The 9242-nt window shown below is 36.5% G+C and overlaps 1 long non-coding RNA gene across 1 annotated transcript; it reads left to right on the top strand.

The window, feature by feature from the left end:
* Positions 1–945: 945 nt before the first annotated feature.
* Positions 946–8358, top strand: LOC134477790 (uncharacterized). The gene is made up of 3 exons (XR_010049983.1): positions 946–1059; positions 7290–7464; positions 7853–8358. It is a non-coding gene; the product is annotated as an uncharacterized LOC134477790 (long non-coding RNA).
* Positions 8359–9242: the final 884 nt, after the last annotated feature.

Genomic DNA, 9242 nt, shown 5'->3' with positions numbered 1-9242 from the left:
TACAATAATTGCAGCATTATGTATTGAGAATATGTATTAATAAATAGGCATATTTTGTCAGCCTTAAATGAATCTCAATACTTTTCTGCACACATGTACACTTTGTAGGTCTCTCTTGGATGTTGAATGAACTGCTGTGTCTCCTGTATACTAGATATGCGCTGAACTCTTAACTCAGACCATAAACTTATCACATCTGAAGATGACTGCTCAAACAGTGAAACAAATGAAAATTTTGACTAAAATAACTGCAATGTTCTGTAACTAGACTGATGGACCTTCCCTTCGCATTCATGCACGATTGCAACTTAATTGTGAGTCATCAGAGACAAAATTTATTATCTATTCACCCTGGTATTCATCAAAATCATGAAGACTGTTTTTAACTCAAAATACATTCTCTGAAACTGAAATCAGTTCTGAAGATACTGTCTTTAGTCACTGGTATTATACTAATCAGAAATTTTCACTTTTCTTACTTTTTAATTTTTTTTTATTTTAAAGAGGATAAAATAGAATTAAACCAATCAAAACAAACCAGTATAAAAGATATAGGGCTTCAAAACATTATGGAATGAATAATAGTTATAGTAATGCTTTTTTATGTCTTTAAAATAGTGGCAGATAATTTCAGACATAGCAAAAACATTAGAACAGAATATAATAGAAACAATAAAAACAAAAGAATGAATACAATAAAAGACTTTAAAACAAGCCTGTAGTAAATCCAAAATCGTTGCCATAATATATCTTGCTGTCTTTGAAACAGCTGTTCCTGCCATCGGATTTGACATAATCAAACAAAACAAAAGAGAATAAAAGCCAACCCAACAAACAATGCAAACTATATAGGGCTTCCAAAACAAGACCACAGGGAATCAACAATGGTTGATTGTTGGAGAACATCCCTCCTAGATGTAACACTGTGTACTATTATCCTTTGAACCTACGATCAGTCCACTGGCCCTAGACCTGCAATGTTAGTGAAGCAACAAAGCACTATAGATAACCAATTGCCTCTCACCGCCATAGCTGTCATCACAGCCTGTGTCTCTCAGGGTAAGCCTGTCACTTATGGCAGAGGTGTGGGGTGGGATGGTGGGGTGTTGGTACTTCTTGTTTGCCAGCCCACACATTGGAAGGGGCTGGAGTCTGTCTCTTCCAGTCTGGCGGTGGCCCACACATGGTGCTGGTTCCAAGACTGGGCTAGCTTGCTGGTGTGACTTTGTTTCACTTTTGTTACTTAATAAAAGAATTAAACAGTATAATTGATAATTTCCCTGTCTTGTTGTACCAAACTGTACCAAATATTTATCTTTATATCAGTCTCCTTTACGTGCAGTTAGAATTTTCTCGTAGATGGCAGAGTGTGTTGTATCATTTTGTTTATAGTGACTTCTTGGTGCATTTATACTTTCAGCAAGTGATTGTTCAATAAAAATGGCCTATAGATTCAAAAGCTTCGTTTTTATTCTGTCTTTTATATACATTATAGTAATTTTATGCATTAACTATACCCTGCCTATTTTAATTGTTGAGTGGTAGTTATTTTCTCCTGAAACATTTGGGGATGCATGCATAATTAGAGAAATATATTTTTATGAGGTTGGCTGGATAAGTTATTAAGCAAGATTTTCCACACACCTGTACAAACTCATTTGAAAGCAGAAGATATAGAGTTGTTTGACTAGTAGAGAAGCACCATGGTGATAAAACAAAAAATATTTCCATTATATTTTTATTTCCAGATGGCACTTTGTTACAAAAGTTGAGTAAAACTAAATTATTGTATACATGTGTGTTCTTTAAAAATAGAGCTACATAAAAATACTTCTAAAATTCAGAGGACTGAGTTTGCACTTTTCAAATTACACAATTAACAGTTGAGTCAAATTAAGTATCAGTGATCTCATTTTCTTTTGGCTTCACAGAAAATCGGAGCTTAATTTACAAGGAGTCAATTGTCTAGTTCAGCATAAATTCTAATTTTCAAGTCGAAATGATTGAACTGTTTAACAGAAGAAAATTCCTCTGAGAATACAAAAATGTTTGTAGGTTAGTCAATATCAACTACTTCAAAGGATTATGTAAAAGACATTTATAGGGATAGCCCAGAAAATTAGGGAGATGAAAGAATGTGTTTCCTAAGAAAAAAAGAATAGTATTTCTTGTATTATTTTTATTGGTTACAATATCCTTTTCCTATCACTGTATGGTGTATTAGCCTCCTAACTGCTGTCACAGAAACCTTACTATTTCAGTGTGCTGAGCCAATAGATACGTTTTCTTGATCATGTGACAGTCCAGTCTGGGAACTCCTAGCTGCTGATCAGCTTACCATCTCATGGCTGATTTCAGGCTCCGCCTCCTTCCACCTGGCTCATTCCTGTCCCCCAGGTTTCAGAGTCTACTGGATTTAACTGGAGGATGGGAAAATCCAGAACATATAGAAATACACAAATAGTTCCACAAAGCTCCAAAGCACTGTAAGGCATAGTCCCAGGCAAAGCCACTATATCTGAATCACTGATCCACACCAAAAGAGACACAAATTTATGGTGGAAAATAAATGATCACTTTTTCACTTATTTAGGACTATTCTCATGCAGTAAATTAAGTCATCACTGTATCTATGCTTGTGTTGTTTTCACGATTTTCACCTGAAATTGCATCATGGTATAAATAGCATGTTTTTCTATAAGAAAAAGTCCTTGTAGAAAACCAATATCATGAAGACACTTTATAGCTGAATGTTTAAAAGATAAAATATTTGTATAAATTAAAGATTGGAAATTTCTGTTTCACATTCCTTTTTATAATAACAAAATACCTATTTACAGAAAGAGTGTTTGGTAATATCTGTAATATATGTGGTGGTATTCATTTGGCATTTTCAGTTCTTAAATACAATATATTCATTTTCATTTCCTTGATTTCTTTCTTTTTGGGACATTAAGTTTCAAGACTATAACAGAGCCTAATATTCTTTATTTGGTGTGAAATACTACAGCACATTTGAATCCTAATTATGACTGTTGCATTTTGGGGGACAGAAAAGGTCATCATTTTCTCATTTGTTTAGTTCTAAAACTGTGGTCACATTTGTAGTATAAAAAGAGATTCATATTAAAGCATTTATAATGCTGCTAGTCTCGGAGTGAGACCAAATAAATCTAAGCTCTCATGCTTAATAAGAACAATAATGTCAGTCTTTGTGATCTGCAAAAATTGATAGATTTTAAAAAAATCATTTCCTACTACTCAAGAGGTAAAGGGAAGAAACTTTATTACACATCCTTCATTCAGTCTTTGTCTTAGAAATCCATCTGTCCTCAACGACCTCCTGTTATGGGAAGTGCCTGCCATGTTTTGGGACAATAGTCCACCATTCAATAGTTTATATTACAAAAACTGGAATAATCTTTAGCAGCCATACTAGGGCATATTCAAGGGTAAGCCAATTGGAATGCAGATGGCCACTACTGGACAGGCACTGAACCTTTGATTTCCAGGGTTCCTACATTGCTGCTTTGGCTCTGAATCACCATAGATATTTAGGTATGTCCTGCTAGGGAGCAGGTGAGTACATGCTGAGCAAATAGCCTAGGTAGCAGGTTCTTGATGTCATTCATCTAGGATTTCTGAGGCTAAGTATGAAGTGGAAACATCACAGTTCCTTTCTGTGGTGTATGGGGAAGTCAGCAGTGGTACCTGACAATCGAGCCCTTTGTAGGCTTTGTCTTGCATTATATTTTTACTTGTCAAATCATGTCAAATTTTGGGAACAAAAAAGAGTTTAGAGAGGAGAAAGCAACATATACCAGCAATAAATATTTTAACAAGTGCCACCATTATGTCTATGTGTCAGCTCCATTTATTGGCAGACTCAAGTCAAATGCAAATAATAATGAGTTTTGTTCTTGCTTAGCAATATTTATTTGATTTTCTGTTACTGAATTTTGCATTATATTTTACTCATTTATCATAGGCTTTTGCACTAGTATTATACTACTTGTATGCCCATACAACTGCAAAATATTTTACCTCTGGCATGCCATTCTTCTGCATTTTTCTTTTTAAATTTGTGAATTGTTTTTGCCAGTCTCTAAAATGTGCAAAGAATTTCTTGTATTCCTTGAAATTTCAGTTAGAATTTTCATTACTGTTTCTTTACAGATTGTTTCAAACATGTAATTGTTTTATTTAGTATTCTTTTTGTCCTGTTCATGAACATGATATATATCTTAAATGTAGAGTATTTCTTCCTTAATTTTATCCATAATAATCTAAAGGATATCTTTTTAATTTTTCTTTAATAACTTTATAATCTTGATACTTTAAATTTATATTGTATTTTCAGCATATTATTTCATTAAAGGGAAAACTATAGATTAATGAAAACTTCATTACATTGCAACATGCACATAAAAATGTATATAACTCATAAATCTAGTAATTATCACAACATGAACAGAAAAGTGTAAACCTCATTTGGATTAAGAAATAATACTGGAGATTCCCAGTGATCCTTTCCTAACCACACTCCTTACCCTACAAAGCATAAGCACCCTCTAGATTTGTAACAGCAAATTTTTGTTCTGCCCCATACTAAACTTTGCAAATGGCATCCATGACAGTCTTTTATGTCTAATTTCTTTAGCTCAAAATAATGCTTGCAATATTTCTTCATGCTTTTCCTCAGGCCTTACCTTATTTTCATTAGCTTATTCTATTTCATTATATGCATAATTATTTGCTAATTTATCTTTATATGATAAAGTTTGAAATTGTTTTTAGTATGTTGGTAATGAGCAGTAGTGCTCCTACAAATTTATAGTAGATACAGTATAAATTGGTGCAAGTATGTGTGCATTTTGTTTGGCACTATCTACAAACATAGATCCTGGATTGTAGATATGCATGTGATTTGTTGGCTGTATACATTAATTTCTGTTACTCCTCATTGTCACTGAAAATTGTGGTATCAGGCAAGCTGCATGATGTGTCTTGCTTCTCGGTCCCAATTTTCTGTGCCAAAAGTAAATCATACACAGTTTCCATCCACCATTATACCCTCAGAATCTGGCACTTGCTTTCCTGTTTTGGAAATGTTTCCTTTACGTGTTTGAGTTTGGCTTATGTCTTCTTCATTTTTGGTTCATATTAACATTGGACTTATCTTTTAAACATCTTAACAGAGAAACGACCAGGAAGTCATGTCTGACTGAAGGAGCTTTTGATCAAGCATGTTTTACAACAGGAATTCCATTTTCATTGTCCCGAAATTCTTTTTACTTGTTTTCTGAAAAGCTACTTCTTTCCTGTTTATGTCTCTACATTTCTTCCTTCACTGACATTTGCATCAGTCTGGATCAAAACAGGAGACAGAAATTCTACAATAATTTAAAGAACAATATAAAGAAGTATTGACTACAATAAGGGACTAAAATAATGAAGCATTGATTAACTTGCTGTGACAAATATAGGAAGAGCAAATTTATGACAGCACAGTACATTATAATTTAATAGCCACTATACCTATGGGAAAGACAGAGCCTCCAAGGAAAAGTTTTCTCTGGCCCCAGAAGTGATAGCCAGGCTTTTGTTGGAGAGAACAAAGCTGTGACTCATTGAACAGCAGAGAAATTGCTGTGGTGCTGGCAAATCTTGTAGGAAATTCATTCTCTTGGCTAAAAGGAAATGCTGTTCACAGGGAGATGCCTCATCGGAGATGCTCTGTATAAAAGGAGTTAATGGCATTGCTGGCAGAGCAGTCTGGTCGTGGGTGATGCCATCTACCTTGGATTATAGCATCCAGTTGCTAGGACAACTGTGCACTGAAGAAGGAGGATACAGGAGAAGATTTGGTGCTGCAGGAGGTGATCAAGGCAGGGCCAGCAGTGCAGGGAGCCAAGCCACTTCCTGCTGCATCTTCCCAGCCACCTTGACCAACAAGGCTAACCATGGGAGGAGCTTGTACAGAAAGAAAAAATAATAATAATAAAGTTGAAAGAGTAAGATTTATTTTGACAGGGCATGGCTAGACGAATTTGCAGCTGAAAAGTAAGTCCTTTTTGTGATTCTTCTTCCTTTGTCCAAGCATAGGCAGCACAAAAAACTCCTTCTCCCCTCTCAATTTTTAGCTATTATTTTTATCATTCTTCTCACTGTATGCAAAAGAAATGACTAACTTGCATCCCATTGATTTGGGTATTTACTATCTGTCAATTACTATTCTAACTGCTAAGGAAAGCATGATATTTAAGCAAAAAATACAAATAAAAAAGAAACTATTGACATACAGGTTACAAAAACAAAAGTGCCGTGGAAAGAAGTAAGAAATTAAGACTACAAATTTGGAGAATGCTGTTTTAATTATCAATATGTTATCTGGGAAAACCTGAGAGATTGTAAATTCTGAACTAAGCCCTCAAAGTTGGAAAGCAAAGTAAGGAATTAGACATCTGAAGTGACAGCTTTCTAAGACACGGGAAACTTCATGCGAGAGCATGGCCAGGGTATTGGAGGAATGCTGGAAAGATCAATGTGGCTTGAGTAGGAGGAAGCAAAAAGGAGCAGAAGATGAGCTTGTGGACTAGGTAGGAAACAAAGCACACAAAAGGTGAATGGGTCATAGTAACACTATTGACATTCAGCTGGGATAACAAGCTGTATCGGTTTCCCTGGCAGCCACAATAAAGTACAGTAAATTGAGTGGATTAAAGACTGGAACTGAATTCTTAAAGCTCTGAAATTCATCAGTCTCAGAACCTGGGCAGGCCCATAGTGCCTCCGAGGGCTGCCTGGCTATCTTCCTCTATTGGGTTTTCCTAGGTTCTGATAGAGACCCCCGAGCGTGGCATTGCTGATTTGTGCCTGCACTGCTCCCAGCCCTGTCTCCAGTGGAGTTCTCTCTGTATGTTCCCCTCTCCCTCTATGTGCATCAGCCATTTTTGATTGAGGACTTTTCCTAACCACTATAGCTGCATCTGAACTAATTACATCTGCTGTGGTCCTATTTCCTAACAATGGAATTACTGGAGGGACTGGTGCTATAATCTCACCATATCATTTTTAAGGAATAATTTAATTTAATAGACTTTTACTACATGACATGACAGCAGTTACATCATGTGACTTAATATTTGATTTGATTTGACTTGATATGATTTGATTTGATGCTGAGGATCATACCCAGGGCCTCAAGTGTGCTAGTTAAATGTTTTACCTTTGAGCTAAATCCCCAACTTAAATTTTAAAAACTGTCTTTTTGTCTTCTATGCTTAAAGATGAAAACAAATCAAAATCGGAAGCAAGAAGACACAAATGAGATGGGGACAGATGACACTTTGGAACAAAGAGAATGACAGAGGTGAAGAGAAGAAGTCTTCAGACAGAGTTCAAAGTTCAAACTTACAGAATTTACTAAAAGTTTCAGTATATGCTTAGAAGAGAGTGTTGCAGGTAATTACATTTTGAACTGAGCCAATAGACCCAGGGGATTATTAACTAAGGAAGACAATACTAAAAGTTGTTTTTAAGAGGATAAGTTCTGTTGCACCCAGGGAATCTGAGATATACTTTAAACAGTTTCCATGAGTGTTCCTAGTTTAGATCCATGTCCTGTACAGTTTTGGTATTTCTCTGGTGTTTCATATTTTTACAAAATATCAATATTAGAAATATATGTGTTCCATCTGAGTTCCATAACAAATTGCCAAAAAATGGTTGACTTAACCAAATAGAAAATCATTCTGTTGTAGTTTTAGAGACAAAAAGTCTGAAGTCAAGACTTTGGCAGGGTTGGTCCTTCTGGAAGTTCTGAGAATTTCCTTTTATGTTTCTCTTCCAGCTGCTGGTGGCTGCTGGAGCCAGGATTTCTTGATTTGGGGGAGTGGGGGCATCATTCCTATTTCAGCCTGCACTTTCTTCTCACCTTCTTTTCTTTGTGTACATCCCCTGCTGTTCTCCCCTAAAGGCACATTGAGTTTAGAGCCACTCCAAATCCAAATCGCACTTAAACGTGCTATGCCAGTTAATCTTCATTGTCACCTTAACTGAACCAGGACTCCTGAAGAGGTGTCTATCACAGGAGTCCTACACTCATCAGAGGGTGAATACACAGGATGTCACAGCTGATCTGCTGCTGTTAGGTGGTGGGGCCCAGGTGGAGGGAGTGGGACACTGGCCACACACTTGGGGGGCATGTGTCTCCCTGTTGGGCTCTTCTGCTGTGCCCTGCTTTCTAGCTTTATTCCCCCGCCCACATCCTTCTGCCATGATGTCCCACCCTGGAGCCCCCTGACTATGAACTGCAAGCTCTGAAATCGTAACAGAATAAATATCTCCTTCTGTAAATCAGAGGAAAACTTGACTAATGTCTTGTTATGTCATATGTGTGTGAGTGAGTGTGTGTGTGTGTGTGTGTGTGTGTGTGTGTGTTACTGAGCACTGACCTACCCAGTGTCTTCATGATGAATGATGAGCCCACTTTTTAAATTTTTTTATATTTATTTTTAGTTTTAGGACAGGGTTATGTTATGTTGCTAAATTATCCAGACTGGGCTCTAATTTGTGGTGCTCCTGTGTCAGTCTCTCGGAATACTGGGATGACAGGCAGGTGCCCACCATGACTAGGGTCAAGACTTTTTAACAATAAGTTTGCATTCAAAGGTTCTAGATTGCTAGATCATTTTAGAGGCATTGCAGAGAGATGGCCATTCCAGCCACCACACATGATAATGTTAAATAAGCTAGGGTTGGTAAAACCCCAGGTTGTGCTTGCAACTTCCATCATAATTTTGGAAGGAGCGCAGATAGCACCTAGAGAGTACACACAGTTCTTGCCTAAATCTTGGCTAAATCTAAGAGGAGAATGGTAGTTATTGTCACTCTTTGTTTTTATAATTTTTGCAGTTACAGAAACCCAATGTTTCCCCTTTCAAGGATTGCAGGCAGGGCACTTACTCATACAATTGTGTGGATAACAGTACATCCCTCCCTCTGATCGGTGATGCTGGGAAAGATTTCAAGCTGGACATGTATGGCATGACTTTTACCTGCAAGACACAAAGGACTCCAGACCTATACTCCAGGCCCTATAAGAAGAAAGTGTAGGCAAATTGACTGCAACAAATAGAAGCAGAGAATTTGTGCTTCTCAATATAGAGACTAATTTGAATATACTTGCTATAATGATTTTATGAACAAAATTATAAGTATTTTAAAAGTACTATTTTTGC

This window comes from Cavia porcellus, unplaced genomic scaffold, assembly GCF_034190915.1.
Source record: "Cavia porcellus strain 051 isolate PalLab524CR breed Dunkin Hartley unplaced genomic scaffold, mCavPor4.1 scaffold_10, whole genome shotgun sequence".
Lineage (NCBI taxonomy): Eukaryota > Metazoa > Chordata > Mammalia > Rodentia > Caviidae > Cavia > Cavia porcellus.
The sequence above is the reverse complement of the archived record's forward strand: the minus strand, read 5'-3'. Positions and strand labels throughout refer to the sequence as shown.